This window comes from Lissotriton helveticus, chromosome 7, assembly GCF_964261635.1.
Source record: "Lissotriton helveticus chromosome 7, aLisHel1.1, whole genome shotgun sequence".
Lineage (NCBI taxonomy): Eukaryota > Metazoa > Chordata > Amphibia > Caudata > Salamandridae > Lissotriton > Lissotriton helveticus.
In genome coordinates this window covers 1,496,385,652-1,496,407,007 of record NC_136068.1, presented here as the reverse complement: position 1 = coordinate 1,496,407,007, position 21,356 = coordinate 1,496,385,652, and the positions used below count along the sequence as shown (strand labels likewise).

Below are 21,356 nucleotides of genomic sequence, written 5' to 3'. Positions count from 1 at the left end.
TAATACCTAACTATAATGTCACTTTAACCTTTTTTTTCAGCGAATTTCTGAGCGTTTTATAACATAAAATAAGATCAGAATTTCTGTAGGATAAGCTCTTTTTGTTTTGCTGTTAACTTTGGTGCCATTTGACAAATATGCACAAAACTTTCCAAAACAAAGTTCTTCCACCACAGCTTCTTCATGGAATTGTTCACACTGATCCGAAAAGAGGGTTCAAGAAAAAGGAAGGTGACAAAAGTGTCATTTCCCAATTAATTCCCATAGGAAGCTTTGCTCTCTGATACAGTACAAATGGCTGAAACGAATTACACTAAATTTGGCCAAAAGTTAGAACTTCACTCAGAAACCATGCTTTTTGGTATTTATTGTACATCTATTCAGCCTTTTTCAAGAAATTAGCATTTAAAGAGGGGAAATGAAGGGGTTAAAACATTAAGTATTTCCTGACCAATCGTGTCCAGATATGCTCTGATTGGCCATTTAAAGAGAACTAGTAAATCTTGATTGGCTGGAGACAACATGAACAATATATTGTAACAGCCTTTACAGATCTCAGAAACATGGTCTCTGGGTCCTGAAAATACGTTTTTCAAAATAGAAGGGCATGTAGAGCAATCACTTAGGAGCATGTGGAGGAAGCCAAGGGACTTCCCCACTCCTTTGATCAGCTGGTTAACTTTTTTATCTTGTAATTAAATGCTTTGCACTAATGTCAAATCAAAATATTGGAAACGTAGCATTGTAGTCCTCATATACTATTTGTTTGAGATGTTTGCTGTCAATATTCTGTATCACATGGACAAACTCGATTTCAATGAGTATTGCAGTACTTTCTTGATTATTTTAAGAAAGAACAGTGGTACTCCGTAAACTTTAAAAAATATGTATATATTTTTAAAAAACTTTTCCCTAACTCTACAGACATTGCTAAACTGCCTCATTTCTTCTTATACATTACATAAAGAGTATTAAGCTATATTTCATGTTGAAACAAAGACAAAATGTTGTCTAAATAATATGGCAGCTATTTTATCATGCAAGGGCTTTCATTAACCAATAATATTGTTTCATCATCACCATGTACCGCGGTATACCGCAAAGGTATCATGGCATACCACGGCATAACATATCACTAGGATTTTGCCCTTATTACTTAAAAACGGATCACTGAAATAATATCGACTGACAAAATATCGACTACCCAAAATATCGAGGAAAAAATATCGACAGACAAAATATCGAGTTTGTATGTCCAAACAGGTAAGTACAAAAATATCGAGTACAAAATATCGTTTACAAAAATATAGTTTTAAAAAATATCGACTTTATTAAAAACAGTGTTAAAATAAACTAAAATTTTAAATTAATTACTAAAATATACTTAAAAATACTTACATTAAATTATAATAATTAAATATGTAATTAAAGTTATAAAAAAATTTAACAATCATATTTGTTAAAACATATATATATATTAACATATTATAATTAAATAATATCCAATATTATTAACATACAATAGCAAAATGTAAATAATACTATTCCCACTCCAGTGGGTGCAACAGTGAGTAAAGCGTTGGATAGCGTAGGGGTAAAAAATACTATTCCCACTCCAGTGAGTGCAACAGTACGGAAAGCGTTGGATAGCGTAGGGGTAAAAATTACTATTCCAACTCCAAATAATGCAACAGTAGGGAAAGCGTAGGATAGCGTAGGGGTTTAAATTACTATTCCCACTCCAAAGAGTGCAACAGTATGGAAAGCGTTGGATAGCGTAGGGGTTTAAATTACTATTCCCACTCCAAAGAGTGCAACAGTAGGGAAAGCGTTGGATAGCGTAGGGGTAAAAGTTACTATTCCCACTCCAGTGGGTGCAACAGTAGGGAAAGCGTTGGATAGCGTAGGGGTTTAAATTACTATTCCCACTCCAAAGAGTGCAACAGTAGGGATAGCATTGGATAGCGTAGGGGTTTAAATTACTATTCCCACTCCAAAGAGTGCAGCAGTAGGGAAAGCATTGGATAGCGTAGAGGTAAAAATTACTATTCCCACTCCAGTGGGTGCAACAGTAAGGAAAGCGTTGGATAGCGTAGGGATAAAAATTACTATTCCCACTCCAGTGGGTGCAACAGTACGGAAAGCGTTGGATAGCGTAGGGGTAAAAATTACTATTCCCACTCCAGTGGGTGCAACAGTAGGGAAAGCGTTGGATAGCGCAGGGGTTAAAATTACTATTCCCACTCCAGTGAGTGCAACAGTAGGGAAAGTGTTGGATAGCGTAGGGGTAAAAATTACTATTCCCACTCCAAAGAGTGCAACAGTAGGGAAAGCGTTGGATAGCGTAGGGGTTTAAATTACTATTACCACTCCAAAGAGTGCAGTAGTAGGGAAAGCATTGGATAGTGTAGAGGTAAAAATTACTATTCCCACTCCAGTGGGTGAAACAGTAGGGAAAGCGTTGGATAGCGTAGGGGTAAAAATTACTATTCCCACTCCAGTGGGTGCAACAGTAGGGAAAACGTTGGATAGCGTAGGGGTTAAAATTACTATTCCCACTCCAGTGAGTGCAACAGTAGGGAAAGTGTTGGATAGCGTAGGGGTAAAAATTACTATTCCCACTCCAGTGGGTGCAACAGTAGGGAAAGCGTTGGATAGCGTAGGGGTTTAAATTACTATTCCCACTCCAAAGAGTGCAACAGTAGGGAAAGCGTTGGATAGCGTAGGGGTTTAAATTACTATTCCCACTCCAAATAGTGCAACAGTAGCGAAATTAAATACTTCATATATTATATCAATAAATATAAATTAATATGTATAAAAAATTAATTTAAAGTAATTACGAATTTAATATAAAATAATAATTAATCAATTAAAATTACAAATTACATGTTATTATTACAATTATTTAACTATTAATACAAATTAATTACAAATCAACAATTAATAATTTAACATTTAAAAATTAATTAACAATAAATTCAAATTAAATTCAATAAATTCAATTTGATTTATTCAATTAATTATAAATACATTACTTCCCATCCTATTCCCCTATAAAACCACAACCCACTACAGAAAATAAATTATTAAATAGACATAATTAGCAATTAATCAATTAAATAAAATTCATTAGCAATTCTTTTTTTTGTGTTCAAAGATTTTTTATTAGGAGCTGTAAAGAGACACATCATTACAAGAAGTAGTCGATTGCAATACTATTAGTTACAGAACAGTGATAGAAAAATCATACGAATAGGAAAATAAAAAAATAAAAGATTTGGTAACAGTAAAACAAAGCGAGTCGCGTATACAATAATACCAGTGCGATAAACAAGGTTCCACATAAAATGACCTTCGTCCGCTAGAGGAGAGTTGTGTCCATGGTTACTCGGTGGCTTGTATAATCTGACCTGGAAAGGAATTGGCATCAACACACAAGAGCAGATGTAACATAAGTCATACTTTTGCGTAAACCAAACCTATGATACATGGGTAAGATGAAGTCCCCAAACTGTGGCGAAGAGTGTTTAAAACCTAGTCTGGCCGACGTACAGAATGAGCCCTATGTGATGAAGCGCTCTGAGTGCCCTGTATTCAAGATTCAAGGAGGTTTGTGTGAGTCAAAATGATCATCTAGTGAGGACCAGAGTTTCCTTAGTGGTGGTCTCCACGGCGTGGAGGTTAAGGCTATATTGTCAGCACCTCTCAAGTAGGATATCCAATTCAACCAGTGGGGAAAGGAGGCTTTATTCGTGCTTTTCCAGTTATTAAGTATGATTTTAACCCCAGCTGTCAGCAGTAGGTCCAGTAGGGCTTTGTCGTCATCATTGAGCGTGACGGCTTTGGCAAAACCTAGAACTAGCGTCGAGAATTCTCTTGGTAGTGTAATGTGGAGGACGTCCTTAATAAAACCAAAGATTCTGTCCCAGTACGAGGTAACACAGGGGCATTTGAAGATTAGGTGTTCCAGATCTCCTCCCTCCCCTGAACAGTTCCAACACGTGTCATCGGACTTGACCATAACATAATTAATTAACTATTAATTCTACAACAATACCAATAAATATGTTTGCATATTTAATTAATTATAAATAAATTACTGTCCACCCAATTCCCCTATAAACCCACAACCCGCTACAGAAAATAAAATAGAAAAATTAACATAATTAACAATTAATCAATTAATTTAAATTAATTGCCAATTAAATTTTAATTAATAACCAAATATTAATTAATTAACAAATAATTAAAAATTAATAACAATAAATAAATGTACATATTTAATTAATTATTATTAAATTACTTCTCACCCTATTCCCCTATAAACTCACAACCCGCTACAGAATTAAATAATGCAAAAATTATAAAATACAAATTTCATTAATTATTATTATTTATAACATACACACTTTTCACACATATATTAACATAAAAAACACTATAAAAAATTCAATATTATTAATTATTAGATCATTTTAATAACCTATATTATATACTTTGATATTTTAACTGTCTATATTTTTAACAGTCGATATTACTTCACTTACCTTAAAAACGATATTTTTGATGTCTATATTCTGTCCAGTCGATATTTTGTCCAGTCGATATTTAAAACTTGATATTATGTCCAGTCGATATTTTGAAGTCGATATTTTGACTGTGCACCCTTTAAAACAACTGAACAAGTTCAGTTCAAATAACAAAAAGAACCCTTCCCACACTAAAATAAAGATTCCTGCTAAATTTCATGTAAATCTGTTCAGCCATTTTGTTGCTTAGTCAGTTTAAAAAGTCTATGGAAAATGCATTGGTGGAAGAACGTGTTTTAGGAACCTCTTTTTTCTTTGCCATCCCTGAACTAAGCACAACGAAACGTTGCATCAGCAGCCAATGTAGAAATAGAATATGTCTGCAAAGTTTCCTGGATATTCATGAAATGGTGAAAAAGTTATTAGCAAGCAAATATCTGAGGAATTCATATGTCTCTGAAACCGAACTTTAACTACAGAGCGGCTACAGCCACTCTGTAATATATAAGGGATAAAGTACTCCCTGAGGTACATTATAAGGATTTTGCAAGTCACCAATGAGTTCCATAGCCATATAGAGGAACGAGGCCGAAGGCCAGAGTTCCTTTATAAGGTTATGGAACTCCAAGTCCAAGGTGAATTGCAATTTTCTTATCCTGAACAGTAGGGGGAACTTTATTGCATATAATACTCATGGTCACGCCATCACCCTTTTCACAATCCACGTAAAACATTGGTGCTTAGCTGTTTCACGTGAAAGAGTAAGCATGTTTGCAAACATGAAGAATAAAACTAAAACCTCTATTGCAAAATAAGACTCATAAAACTGTTAGATATTTGTTGCAAACAGATATTAGAAACAATACAAGCCCCCCTCCCACTTGTAGGGAGGGGGGCTGTGTGGCCCCCAGTGTCCCGGGGTGCCCACCCCCGGGACACTGCTGTTTGCTATGACAGGGTGGGAGCCGCCTGGCTCTCGCCCTGTCACAGCAAACTGTGGTTTGGATTTTGGAAGCGAGAGCAGGGAAACTGCTCTCGCTTCCAAATTCCAAACCACATTACTCTTCCACATGGTGAGCTGCATAGCAGCAGCTCCCCATGTGGAAAAGCAATGCCAGTTCCCGCAGGAGGCGAGTAGCCGGCAGGGACCATGAGGGCATTGGGGCTTCCCCCACAGTCCCCAACGGAGAGGGCCGGCCCCGGGGGATGGGGTCCCCTGGGCCAGAAGTGGTCTGAGAGGGGGGCCACATGGCCCCCCTCCCCAGTAAAATTTTAAAAAAGAGGCAGAGCACTGGGGGATGGGGTCCTCTGGGCTAACAGAAGCCTCAGGAGGGGGCCACGCAGCACCCCTCCTTTGAAAATATATTTTTTTTATTATATAGTGGCCATGCCCCGGGGGATGTGGTCCCCGGGACCGAAAATGGCCTCGGGAGGGGGGCCATGCAGCCCACTTCCGTTTAAAAAAAATAAAAATTAACAAATTAGGGGTCAAGCCTTGGGGGATGGGGTTGCCAGGGCCAAAAACATAGCAGAGGAAGGGGGACCACACAGCCACCCTTCTAACAAACACAATAAATTAAAAAGCCAGCATCGCGCCGGAGGCCCCGACCCCTCCCAGCAACACTATGCAAACGCACCCTGTGGCCCGTTTTAAGTAGAGGAATTAATTTCCCTACAATCTTGCGGGTCCCTGGGGGCCAACTAGCGCACCGTTTGCATACTTGTCACATCAGGTCCCGCCCTCTCCCTTCACCACTGTGCAAACAGGCCCTCTGGTGCGTTCTAAATTAGGGGATTAACTTCCCTTGAATGCTGAGGGTCCCTGGGGTCCAACTAGCCCACCAGGTACCTCCAGTAAGCGCCACAGAGCTGCTTTGCAGAAAGGGGCATGGCATTGGACCACCTCTCTGCAAAGCAGCTCTGTGGCGCTTACAGGAGGTACCTGGTGAGCTAGTTGGCCACAGGAACCCTCGGGATTCAAGGGGATGTAATCCCCCAACTTACAACGTGCTAGGGGGTGCGTTTGCACAGTGGTGCAGGGAAGGGACGGGCCTGATATAAGAAGTTAGCAATCCTGCTGTGTGGGACTTACTGATCTATTTTCTGTTTTTTTTTTTATTTCTTGGGCTTTATGACCCTTTATGATTTTTTTCTCTCTCCTGTTTTTCCTTTTCTTTTCTCTCTGTGCTCTTGTTCTCGGTCCTTCGTATGCATTACTACCATTTTTTGAAAGCTCCACAGCGCAGAAATACTCCCCTGTGGAGTCGATTCCAGCGCTTTACAAACCCGCTAATAATAATAATAATAATTACTGGTGGTAATAAAAGGGGTATTTGTCCCCAAGGTTGACGTTGAGGGCTAACTACTCCCATTACCTCCAGTAAATCCCACACAGTGGGATTGTTAAGAGGTGTTTGAAGGCCACGCCCACCTTTTTCCACCACTCTGCAAACGCGACTGCTATGTTATAGTTAGAAATAAGCATTTAAAAAAACCTTTGAAATTCACTGAAAAAAAACACAGGTTTCAGGGATGTTATAGTTAGAAATTTGCATTTAAAAAAACTATTGAAATTCACTGAAAAAAGATAGGTTTCAGGTACTTTATAGTTAGAAATTAGCATTTAAAAAACCTTCGAAATTCACTGAAAAAAACCATAGGTTTCAGGCACGTTATAGTTAGTTGGACATTTCACTCGTACTAAACCATAGAAATTCCGGCGTTATAGTTAGTTCAGCTAACTATAACTCGCGCCCCCGCAATGCACTGCTGATGACGTCACATATTACGTCATTCATGACATGGTCAGTGACATCACTGATGACATCTCAAATGACACACGCAATGCACTGCTGATGACGTCACATATTACGTCATTCATGACATGGTCAGTGACATCACTGATGACATCTCAAATGACACACGCAATGCACTGCTGATGACGTCACATATTACGTCATTCATGACATGATCAGTGACATCACTGATGACATCTCAAATGACAACACTGATCACATCATCCACATGATAATCTGATGCACCTCCTCGCACCCTAATATAACATTTGCCACACCCACTCTAAAATACAGACTACCATTCTCGAAACCATAGACACACCAATACCAATTACTACATACCCATTCACTGATTCCTAGGTCAACACACACATCCACTCACTCACCTATACAGTCACTCATACATGCAGTCACTCATCAATACAGCCACTATCATATGTACTCATAAACCCATACAGACACTCACACAGTGCCACTCACCCATTGAATTACTCCCACAGCTAGTCAGTAATGCAAAGAATTAATCACACTCCCATGTACTCACCTACTCAGTTATACACACACCACCTCACTTATTTATACAGATATTAACACATACTTACTCTCATATACAATCACTGACACAAGCTCTCACTCATCCATACAGATACTCTCACAATCACTCACTCGGACATATAATCATTTACATATTCCAACACTCAAATATACTGCCTTTCACATATGTAGTTACTCACATATGTACAACTAAGACATCCATTAACTCACCAACACAGCTATACACACACTCACCCACCTATACAGCCCTTCACTGATGCACTCTTGAACCCATACACCCAGTGAATCAGCCACTCACACATCTATGCACAGAGTCACACCACCCCCACCCACCCACACAGACACTCAGGCACCCATACAGATATGCAGACAACCAAACAATAACGCATATAGACACTCATGTAGCTACTCACCAACCTATGTTTCCCCTTACACATCAACTAAAAAAATGATACAGACATTTACAGTTTTCTCACTAACCCATGCATTCAGTAAGATACAGTTAATCAGTCACTTATACAATCAGTCACACATCTACTAAATCATCCATTCACACACTCATACACCCACTCATTCTTCAATACACCTAGGCATATATATATATATAAAACATATTTACACTTTTTAGAAACACACAGTCACTGGATGGTCATCAGTGATGTCATCAGTGATGTCATTTGAAATGTCATCAGTGATGTCATCAGTGATGTCACTGACCATGTCATGAATGATGTTTAGCAGTGCATTGCGGGGGCGCGAGTTATAGTTAGCTGAACTGACTATAACGCCGGAATTTCTATGGTTTTGTACTAGTGAAATGTCCAACTAACTATAACGTGCCTGAAACCTATGGTTTTTTCTGTGAATATATATATATAGTTATAGATAGCTACAGATATAGATCAGGGGAGAGGTCATCAAATGACCAACATGCTGTTTAGGAGTGTGGCAGGACGCCACTCTTTTTTTTATTTATTTTAATTTAGATGAGAATGGGAGAAACCTGCACAGGGTGGTGGGAAAGTGTGGCAGCATCCTAGGCATTGTTTGTATTTGTGGGTAGGGCACGTAGAGGTAAAGGCTAGATTGGAGGACACCTGGTATTTTGTTATGTAGGCGAGGGAGGGGCGAAATGACAAGAGGGTAGTGGTAGTGAGCAGCAGGATGCTAAAGTGCTTAATGTATAGTATGGTGAAAGAGGGCAATGATATTCATGGCTCTGCCATGATTCCACTACCCCACTGCAGCTGATTCATAGGATCCGTTGAGAAGGGAAGAGGATTCAAAGGAGAGAGAACATGCACTATGTGGAGCTGCAGATATTGTTGATAACATGGAATTTTCAAACGTGGGATTTCAAGTGTCATCATCCGTAATTAATTGTCTGTTTGATGTCACTTAGGACCCCTCTGTGAACAACAACCCCGTGATTGACACCTACACATCTCTAATGTTATATCTTGCTGCTCTTTGCGCAGCTAAGTATGCCCCGTGCCTGTCCCAAAATTGATCCCTTCCACTGCACATTTTTATTGTAACTTGTCTGTCATTCTCTACAACTATTGTCCAAGTCAACTTTCAGTTACCGTAAGTCTCTGTTTTGTTTGTTTCCGCTTCCTACTAACTCAATCCAGGAAACAGTGACTTGCACTGACTGAGACTGGACTTATCCTACGGTTGCTTCCTCCCTCTGATTTCTCATGTAACCTTGAGCACTTTGGACGTCATATCCTGTCTCCATCATAAGAAACCCTCGCCTATGCAATAATCCACAATATCCATCGTGACTATTTTATATGGAGTGAACATGATGACAAGGGCCCCATACGATCAGTCTGACATGCTGAAAACCATTTCAGAGATCTAAAAAATAAATATGGACAGCTGTGGAAAGATATCATGGAACTAGGCTGTCTGAGGGGTCCCAACTGGAGTACCCTCACGACAGAGTACACAACGGCGTTCCTCCTTTCTTTTGGTGTATTTATTCATTTAATGCACAGGTAATGAGCAGTTCATCTGGCAGTACTGAACATATCAAGAGAAACATATTACATAAGGCCTAAACAATTTGGATGGCAGACTGATGGAATCGTATACTTAAAGATACATACTGAGGGACTTATTTCCCTCTATGTAATTTTCTACACAAAGACTGATTGATGGTTTACTCTTCAACGCTGTTGCTTTACTCTTCCTAGACCCCTTTGAACTTTTCCTACCTTTCCCTTTTTTCTTCAGTCACATCTGCCACTTTTATAAACCGACAAAAGGTAAGACGCTGGCAAGAGCTTCTTGTCGGGAGGTGCATAAGACACTGCATGGCCGCCAGATTGACAGATTCAAGAATAGTTCTTTATAATCCATGTAATCCTGTATCCAAACAGCTGGTGCTTCTAGTAACTAGGCTATATAACCAGCATTTGACAGAGTTATCACCTGTACTTCTGTATAACATTGCTCAAGAAAAACAGCCTACACCATTCATTCTGTAAAGCATTCTATCATCAACTGAACAAAGTATTTTCTAACTCATGTTTGAATATTCTCTGCATATTCATTATCAGTAAAAGCCCTCAACAGGATATGTATGTAGGTTGGCAGTGTTTATAAAGCATGAACCAGAGGCAGTAGGCGCTATACATGACTGCACTTAGAAAGCTGGAAGGGATGGCTTCCGAGTTTTGAGGTGGGATGTGCACTTTCTATGCTGTCCATTTGTAGTGTTCTTTGTTGAGGTGTGCCTTCAGCTCTTCTTTAAACTGAAGCAGAGTTGGGGCTGACCTGCGGAGTATGGGGTGTTGTAGACAGAGAAAGTCTATATCCTGAAGTTTATCTTAATACACTACTTTGTCTCCAGTTGACAGTGTCTTGGCTGCTGATGTAGGGCCATGTGACACCAGAGATGGTGAGGTAGAAGGCTTTCTGAATGCGATTGCTTGTTAATGATGCAGCTGGTGTTGCGAAAGGTCCAGACTGGAAAAGGGAGCCAGTGGAGGTAGAGTTAGACTGAAATGGTTGAATTTCTTCACTCCCTTGAAGTAACATGCTGCTTCAAGTAGATTGCTCTTAAGTTCAGTTCATAAACTTTATTTCGATTTTTAGAAAATCACAAAAGTTAAAACAACATAAACATAGAGGTCGAATGGGGCAATCCAACATGTTTCTAAAACAAGAAAATTGTAAGTTGATTTGGTTTAAGGAGCACCCTGGATATTCTTGATAAAACAATAAACAAGTTAAAAAACTCTAAAACACACCCATGCTAGGCGGCCTACATGGGGAATCAGCCTTGAACTTCAAGTTTACAAAGGGAAAATCCTAACAATACATAAAAGTGCATAGTGCTAGTTTAGGAAAGCAGAGGTACAGGACGAAACGTAGAAAATTACCTATTACTCCTTTCATTCCATCGGATCACCCACACCCAACCTAGGAACCTTGCTATGGCAATCACAAAAGGTCCATCCACTATTGTTTTGAGGATTCCAAGAGCCTCACTGCTGGACCTAGTACCCAGGTTAGAACATGTGGGGTTCAACCAACTGGATCTGGGTTTACAATATGCTGGACAAACAAAAAAAATATGACCCAGTGTTTCAGTCATGTCCAGACAGAAGGGGCAATTGCTAGCATTTGTATTACACCATTTGGAGGTGAAAGCATTAGTAGGTAATGTTCCCACCCTAAACTGGTGGAATAATTTCCTGCCTCGGGTTGATGAAATTGTGTCCCAGTACCCCTCATATTTGGGTTCCTGCTTGGAGTCAAGAAAGGCTTTGGACAGAGTGGAACTAGAAGAAGCTGCAAATCGCTTCATATTTATCACGTTCCAGTAAGCAGCCTTTAGCTCGGTTTTAGATGGAAATATACTTCCAGCTGGGGAGGTCCACAGGCAGCTCAGCCCATCTCAGAAAGTATATTTTTGACACACCTGAACCACACTATTTTCCTGTTTACATCTAAATTCCTGACTTCTAAGAGAGCCAGGGCATAATGTGTGAGCTCAGGAGTCACCCAAAGTCTCCTCCAATAAGCTACTAGCCTATAGTGTGCAACATCCCTAATTGAATGACATCCTAAGTCCAGATAAAGGGGTACTAGGGGGGTGGACTGAGGGAGGCCAATTATGGACCTTAAAAAGTTGTTCTGGGCCACCACTAAGGAATCCAAATTGGCATATCCCCACAGCTCTGCCCCATACAATATTGAGGCGCCAATTTTGGGATTATAAATCTGTAGCACAGGAGCTATGGGTTTTTGTATATGACAGTCTATGCTCCTTGAGCAAAGCACCCGTAAGTTAAGCATGCCTAACAGTAAGGCAGTCTATTTGGGGATTCCAATTTTGTTTTCTATCTATTATTACCCCCAAGTAGGAAAAAATCTCTGTTTGTTCCAAGACGCCTTACTTCATTCTAACATCGCTGATAACCTTTTTGGAGTTATGTTGGACCATAAACTTTATTTTATCAACATTAACAATGAGATCGTGGTCCACACAAAACTCCTCAAATCTTGTGAGGGCACGTTGGAGGCCCTGTCTAGTCTTAGAGAGAATGAGAGTGTCATCGGCGAACATTAGTAGCGGGATCTTAATCCCTGTTAATGATGGAGCATCTGTGGGGAAATCCCCCAAATATTGCACAACCCCATTGATGTATATTGAGAAGAGGGTGGGAGCTAGAACGCACCCCTGTCTCACCCCCTTCTCAACCGGAAACTTTTCTGTGGTACTGCCCCCCGCGTCCCATCTAACCTGAGCATAGTTGTCAGTATGTAGTTTAACAACAAATGGCAAGATATCCAGTGGCATGCCTAACTTTAAGAGAGTGTGCCACATCTTCGTACGCGGGACCAAGTCAAATGCTGACTTGAGGTCCACGAAGGCTGCGTAGATGGTGCCTTTCCCTAGAATTACAGTGCGCCAGTAAATAAGAATAAACCTCAAGACCTGATCCACTGTACTGGTACTTGGCCGGAACCCCGCCTGAAGGTCAGAAAGGATGTCACATTCCTCCATCCAAGCCTGGATTCTGCCGAGCACCACCCTTGCTCTTAAGAGAAGGCAGAGTGCTGTGAGACTTTGGCATAGAGTGTTTCCGCCATGCCAGAAGCGAGAGTACGAAAGCTTGGACTGTAACGAAGACACTTCTGCACCGTGGAAGGGGACATGCCACAGTTAGCTCACTTAACTAACTGGTGAATCTCAACACATTTTTTTTGTTTTTAAACATTGGTGTTTATCTTATTTAAATAGCTAACTATAATTTCACTTTAACCTTTGGTTTTTCCACTGAATTTCGAATTATTTTTTTTAACATAAGCTAAGATCTTAATACCATTCATAACCATAGTGTCACTTTACACTTTAGATTTTATATAAATAAAAAAGAAGCGGAGAAAAGGGGGTAGTTCCCACGTTTAGGAGGCGAGCAGCTCCTTTATAGAGCACCCTTCAGCACCAGCGACATTCTAACTCAGCAACTTAAAGAGCACTTGCTCAAACATCTGGCTATCCATAAAAATAAAAACCAGGAGAGACAAATAAAGCCTTCTTTTCTCAGTGGACGGCATCCACTCCAAACCTAACAAAGAGCTTTCTCATATTTTTACTGAACTTCAATCTCCAGAGTCTTCAATCTCTACCATTTCTCCCAGTAGGGAACTTTATAACAAACTCTCACTCGTTTTGTAATATAATTACCATGATCATGGAAGCCATCTTGAAGGAGTCCAGATCTCCACCCTCAAGAGCAAGTTAACATTCTCCTAGAGAACCCAACCTGAACTTTCAGTGTTTGACCCCATCACTGAATCCTAGTTATCTGATAATGTCCGACATAAGTCAGCCTTCAGGTTCTACTAATGACCCATTTTGTGCCAATTAAATTAGACATATGTATTCTTTACTGAAGGAACATCTACGATACTCTTCAAATGTTGTCTTTCACAAGGTATAGTCCCTGATGAATGGAAGTGGGCAGCTATTAAACCCCTTCTGAAATCCCTCAGCATGGACGACCCTTGTAATGTTTGTCCTATGCATCGTTATTCTATTTAGGAAAAATATTGGAAAATTTGTATTCTGCCAATTTCAAAGATTTGGGGACAAAAATAAGTAGGGGTGTTAAATAATTATATAATTTGCTTTCACGAATTTACACGAAATGCAAATCCATTATTTTGCCTATATTTTTGCACAAAATGCATCCTGGCATCACTTTTGGCACAGCAATGCACTTAAATAAGAGCACTGTGAACAATAGCCAATCGCATTCTGTTCTTCCTGTGCATTTGCAGTGAATTTTTACCACAAATGTCTGCAAGTTGCTCCGATCACTGTCAATTTTTACCACAAGCGGCGTATGATTACACAAAGTGGTGTAATGGAGAATTTTCAGGAATTTGGAGTAACAGGTGTAGCGCAAAAATCTCAAAATTAAATGTATTACTCCAGTGTAATTTGAATATCTCACAGATCTAAAAATGAGTTGCTAGACAGCTGGCAGGCAGGCTGTAGCATTGGCCACAGCACAGAACTAGGATGCTGTCAGCCACAGATGACCTTTGAAGATTGGTGGAACGACTGTGACGTCTACACCCTCACATTTTTGGACCTCTCTGTAGCATTCAACACCATTGACCATGCTATTGTCATCAAAACCTTAAAAGACATTGACATTTTGGGCCAAGCTAAAATGGATCAATCCTTTTTTAACAACAGAGTTTAGGCTGCTTTACTTACCCTTTTCAGGTCTAATCCTAGGCTGCTATTTAATCTGTACATACACCCCCTTGCTAGGTTATTACATGAATATGGGGCGTGATTCTACATGTGTGTACATGACATGAAGATTATCTTCACCATCTCATGCAGTCATAAAATCAATTGACCATACTCTTACTATGACAAATTGAACAACTGTCTGCCAATTTCTCAATAGTGGATGTCATCCAACTTTCGAAATCTTAATCTTCTAAAAACAGAGGTCTTGCTCACCTCGCTTGATATCAGACAATGGAACAAGACCTCCGGGCCAATTTCAAAAGGCCCTCGTCTTAGTCCTATAAATGCCATAAGAAATGTAAGCATTTATCTTGACTCAAAGCGTTACATTGAGCTTCAGGTCACAGTCACAGGCAAACAGCTTCTTGCTTCAGCTCAAAGTTCTAAAGAAACCCCTCCCTTTCTGCACTCCGACTTCCACATTCCGGTATTCAATGCTTTAATTCAGTCTAATTCAGTCGAGTGAACTATTTGACTATTTATTTAACATCTTTAAACAGCCAAGTCAAACGTCTTCAACTTCTGCAAGATGCCCTAGCTCGCCTTCTGACCAGCTGTTGAAGGCGGGCCCTATTATGCCCATTTTAAAATCCCTTTATTTGTTACAGATTCATCACAGAATATGGTTTATAATCTATGACAACTATAAACAAGTCCATTCACAAAATATCTCCAATCTTGCTTCCAAATCTTGTTGACATGATTCCAATAGAAATTTGCAATCAGCCAACCTGTTCCTTCTTTTCATCCATAGATCAAAACCATCCTCCTAAGGACACACGACTTTTTCCATAGTTCTAAAAAAAAAAATCTGGAATTCCTTACCTCTATCCTTACAATCAGCAACGTGTGTGCTGCTTAATAGAAGACAGGTGAAAACCTGGCTTTAATCAGTAAAAGTCAATTATAACCTTGGGCGTTGTCATTTGGTTGCGCTACTCCTTCAGTGCCAAGAAGCTCGTGGCTATGAGCATTTTACAAAAGATTCGTAAAGTAGTATTACATAACATAACGAACACCTTCCATGCTCCCCAACTTCCCTGGAGTTTGTGGAGACCTAAGAGAGGCAGCCAGGGGAGGTCAGACTGCGGACTGTCCCCCACCAGTCCACTGGAATAGAGATATAATGAAACCACAGGACAGGGCTGCTCAGCGCACTGGTCAGCACCCGTGCTTTTACTGTTTTGAAGTCGAGCAGTGAAAAACAGCACTTGTTTTTGCTGCTCTGACGTCAGGGGAATGAATAATTGGGTTTCAGATCCGCTGACCTGCGGCATGGCTGTCAGGGGCAGCAACACACAACAGAAACGAGGTAATCGGCTTTCCTGTTGCTGAATCATTCGATAATTGACGATTCCACTCGTTGTTCACTTTGTGTTCTATATTTCGCTGCAGGGGCGTGGCGCGGGGCGAACCCTCCAGGGGGCCCGCCACACTTTAAGGAGGGCCCCATTCAGCTCAATAAAATGAATATCTCTGAGACATGCGGGGGGGCATCACGTTATGCAGGGGGGCTATCATTTCCCGTTACTTTGCTGTCCCCTACGGTAATGCTGGCAAGTCGGATTTAAAGGAAAATTACAATGCATGCCATTGAATGCCAACGGACCCGTGTCCACAGCACTGAGCACTAGAAACAGCACTGCAGGGCGCGGAACGAGATGGCGCTGTATCCTTATTTTATTTTATTTATTCTATGCGTTTTTATATAGCGCGGACTTTACCCGAAGGTGTCAGAGCGCTTCACAATAGGAACAGTAATGATACAGGAGGAGAGAATTACATGAGAACAAATTACACAAAAGCAAACGTTTCGTAGATAGCATGAAATTCAAGGCGAAACGGTGCCGATTACAGAACTTTTCCTGCAATGTGCAAGATTTTTAAAAACTAAAACAATATTGAAAAATGCAAAGGTAGATTTAGCAGAAGAAATTGCCCGTAAATTAGCTATTCGATGGTTGCTTTTAGCCAAAATAAATGTAACATCCTTAGGCGTTTTTTTGCTTATTTTTCTTGAAAGTGATCTACAAATACACTTTTTGCAGTACAATGTTCCCACAAAAATTAAACAATTTGACATGAAGTAAACATACAAAAAATAAAACATTTGCAAATAAATTCAGAAATATCATTCGTACACTTTAATTGCACCTCCATACTCAGCATAAGGGATTATACAAGGGAAAATAGCTCGTCCCTGCTCTACACTCTCCGAGAAACGAGTGTCCCTTTCAACTATAGGCCCTAGTGTTGCAATGGAAAGGTCTTCACCACAGGTTTACGTCACAGATGAACTACCTCTAGAGAAATGGAGAAACGATGCATGCCTATGTGAATGTCTGCCTCCTCTCCCAGACATGGTCGGTGCTCCAGCGCCCGCCCCCTGTGCCTTTCCATGCCCATGGTGGCGCTGCTGATACAGACTGGCATAAACAGAATCAAGAATCTTCCCCCACAGGGCACAGGCCGGTGGGTGACGCTGAAAGCCAGTAGGGCCGGACCAGAGTCAGCCACACGCTGTATTCTCGTTTGAGACCACCTGTGGCTCAGTTGTGGTGTCTACTACCTTGTGTACGGACTCAGCTCTTAGCCCAACATTTTTGTGCAGTATGTTTATGAAGTTTATAAGGAAAGACTGTGAAATACGAAATTCAAAAGGTTACATTACATTTATAAACAGCAATGTTGTTAACATTTATTGAAAACGCATTTCCAGTATACAATTAGTCAAAAAATGATATACACATCACTTTGGTCCATATATGTCAATGTAAGTAAACTGATAATGGCTGCCAGCAGAGAAGTACCCAGTATCTTGAAAGGGGTCTTTATTCTTTGTTTGGGTATGGCCTGGTGAATGTAAGACCGTTTTTTACTTCTTTATACCTCAAGTTCTTTCTTTGGTATTATGAGCAGGTGTTTCGCCCTGTGGGGTCTGGCGGTATTTGACATTTTCAAGGCTTCATGACAGTTTTTGACGTCTCCTCATCAGGGTCGGAGTGGCACAGAAAAAAGGAGCGGGCGAATGGGATAGCGGAAAAAGAGGCCCACTTTTCAAATAGGTCAGTTTTGAAATTGGAACAAGTTGTGTAGGTATTTTGAAATGGGCTACAGCACTGTTTGTGGTAATATCTGGGAAATTAACGGTGAAAACGGACTCACCAGACTGTAAAACAGGCCGAAAGACGGCCCAGACATTGACCTATCAGGGCAGTGCCCGGTTGCCCCACAGACCTGTCCACCCCTGTCCATACCTGTCGGTCTTCTGGATCGAAGGTCTGTTAGTCTTGTCCGTCCATATGTCTTTGATACTGACAGTCTCAATGCGGTCTGGAAGAAGTGTGTCACCTGCCGCCTTAATAATACGTCACTTCCGCTGGCACAGGCTTCTTTCTGGTATATTGATAGTGCAAGAATGCTGAAGAGAGCTTTGAATGGCCTACCTTGCTTCCGGCCAGCGCGGTCCATAATACTCTGATTCTTCTGCTCATCTAACATACGATTGACTCTGCCCCATTCCAGCTAGGTGAATCCCTTCAGGCCAGAGACTCCCCTCTCCCAGCACACCACTGAAGTGAGAATGAAGCACACACAGGCCAGAAACAGTTGCTAATCTAGAAGGCCATTTGCTAAGAGTGCATTGCAATGAGAAAGGCGAGGCCTTGGTGCATTCTGCACACACACTCTCTCTTACATGGACAAAGGTCCATGCCTAGTTCGCAGTGTGGTTAGTGCCACTCCTGTGTCTTTTCTTTCCTTGACTGGGCTGCCCACAAACAACCCATTCCGTTCACGCCCCGTCACTCTGCGCAGTGTGCAGGCCCACCATGCAGCTGGGAGGAATGTGGACATGCATTGGTACCCAAAACATGCCCCCACCCTGCCTTCCAGAAAAATGTGTTTGCCACATGTCCCACACAAGCTTACCCAGCCCCTTGCCCTCGTTCCCCTGGTGTTGTGGTACAGCCAGTCCTCCAACAAGTGCCACCATGGAAGGAAAACTCCAAGAAAGGGAGGCCTACTCAGAGCTGTCAGGGGGCAACTTGAGATTTCTGGACGAGGGATGGCCACCTTGGCTATCCAGTGATCACCTTGACCTTTTCTGATGTGGCACAACCATTATTTCCCCTGCCCAAGAAGGCCCAAAGAATAAGGCAATGCAGTGGCATGGTAGCCCTCCCCGCAGCACAATCACTCCTGGGCAGAATGGCTACATTGTCTTTAGTGATCTCACACCCAAAAATTCTAATTTTCTGTTAAACCATTCACTTGGGGTACAAAAACTTTACATTTCACGTTGTTTTCTGGAAACTGAGGTGCCCTGCTCCAAGCAGGGTGGCGGGATATCACTAGGGCAGTGGTATGGTGACGTGCGAGAGTACATCTATTCATATTTGCCCACAAGTAGCATTGCGTTGTGCAAACTTTTCACCAGTGCAAGACATGTAATTGAAACACAACTAAACCACCAAGAGGAACGTCTACTTACTGTTGCTCTGAGGTAAATGTTCAGACCGTCCCTGTGACGCGGACTTCTGATCAGACAGGACTGCACTCCGCACCCGTTCCGGAGTCTCTCATGCAGAACGCTGTCCGGGCGCCTCAATCCAGCCACGTCTCGCTTTACTGAGGACAAGAAGGTATCATCGCTTTCTTTATTTTCATCTCCTTCGCCATCCACACAATCAATAAAAAATGAAAAGTTTAAAATGTGCCTCCTACTTCGGAATGAAGGCCGTGGAAGTGTGCTTCTTAAAAGCAAAAATGTAAGGGTTCCCAGACACCAATTCATCCAAAGACAGCGAGCCAAGATGTGTCCATGGTCATTTAGGTCACCTCACGGAGGACTGCTCAGTCTGCGTAAATGTATGCTGATAAATGTGCAATACCAGGTCGCAGCTGACCTATGTAAATTTGGAAAAGTTGTTTTTTCACTCCTTCTTCTGCCAACGTCCCACGTGAAGAGCTTTCAGGGGCTGGTTCCAAGCTTCTGCCTGCGCAGCAGAGTTGGATTCCCAGGGAGACCACCCTTCCTCCCACCCAGGCCACCTCCCTCGCTTCCCCTCGCTGCCTAGTCATGTCCCATCTAGCCGCCTGAACCTTTGCTTCCCTTTGTTTTCGGCTGCTATCAACCCTTCCCTCTTCCTCCTGCGTCCGAGGGGGTCACTGGGTGCGGATATCCCTTCGGCGTCGTTGGCAAAAGGCGAGCTGAGCCATGAGGGCGGGCAGGAAGGTCCTGACGGCAGGAAATGAGGTCATGCGAGTGGGAAAGTGAGGGAAAGGCCTGTAGATGGCGAGTGAAGACAGGCCGGAGGAAGGGACTGTGAGAATGGAAGTGTGGAAGGTGTAGAGAGCGGGAAAGGATGGCAGAGAAGGGGTGGGGTGCAAAAAAAGAGACGCTGGCATAGCTAAATAAAACATGATGGATGCCAAGGACAGAAAGTTATAGATACAAAGATAGAGATGTTAAGATTTAGATCTTATACAGATCAAAGAGAGAGAGAGGACTAGGTACGCTAGCCCGTATCCCCTGGTTTATATGTAGATATCAATGTGGACTAGCTTAGTTTAAGGGGAGGGGGGGTTTAAGTGACTCTGGTACGTCAGACAATAGAAAGGAAACAAGCATTTGCAATGCAATAGGTCTCGCAGCATTCAAGTTTGAGTTATTGGCATTGTATATGACAATGTGTTGCATGAATTCTTTTCCAAACTCTGTATTGGCTGGTGGTGTTTGTGCCCGGTGAAAGCGTGCACTGACGGATGGTGGTGTTTGTGCCCGGTGAAAGCGTGCACGAACAACTTATGGCGTCTGTGCCTGGTGAAAGTGTGCACTGACGGCTGGTGGTGTTTGTGCCTGGTGAAAGGGTGCACTGGTGGCTGGTGGTGTTTGTGCCCGGTGAAAGCGTGCACTGACGGCTGTTGGTGTTTGTGCCTGGTGAAAGGGTGCACTGGCGGCTGTTGGTGTTTGTGCCCGGTGAAAGCGTGCACTGACGGCTGGTGGTGTTTGTGCCTGGTGAAAGCGTGCACTGATGACTTATGGTGTCTGTGCCTGTTGAAAGTGTGTACTGACGGCCGGTGGTGGGTATGCCTGATGAAACCATGTACTGATGGCTAGTGGTGTGTGTGTGCCTGTTGAAAGTGTGCACTGATGGCTGATGGTGTGTGTGCATGGTGGAAAAGCGTGCACTGACATGTTTAGAAGTAAAGTGCGCCATACTGCGATTGCTACAATAGTTAATTGTGGATGTGCTAACCATTGATGCGTGCACTGATGGCTGGTGGTGTGTGTGTGCTTGTAGAAAATGTGCACTGATGGCTAATGGTGTGTGTGCCTGGTGGAAGTGTGCACTGCCAGCTAGTGGCGTGTGTGCCCGGTGAAAGCGTGCATTGACGGCTGATGGGGTGTGCCTGGTGAAAGTGTGCACTGACGGTTGGTGGTGTGTGTGTGCGCCTGGTGAAAGCGTGCACCGACGTCTGGTTCTGTGTGCGTGTGGTGGAAGCGTGCATTGATCGCTGGTGTTGTTTAAATAGCAACATACTTGGGTCCAGCATAAAGAGCACTCTTTTTAAACAGGCATTAAGAGTGAGACAGCACACAATGATCCAATGGTAATTACTAGTTGAAGGCAAATCGCATATAGAACATTAGGAACACTGCAATTCTTTACATTGATTCAG

The 21,356-nt window shown here is 41.9% G+C and overlaps 1 protein-coding gene across 1 annotated transcript in view; it reads right to left on the bottom strand.

Annotated features, from left to right (window-relative positions):
- Positions 1–19,674, bottom strand: part of RASIP1 (Ras interacting protein 1) — a 329,706-nt gene extending 310,032 nt beyond the window's left edge. Inside the window, exon 1 of the mRNA XM_078654930.1 lies at positions 19,165–19,674. The gene's annotated coding sequence lies outside the window, so the exon portion shown is untranslated. The remainder of the gene's footprint in view (positions 1–19,164) is intronic.
- Between the last annotated feature and the right edge of the window lie 1,682 nt (positions 19,675–21,356).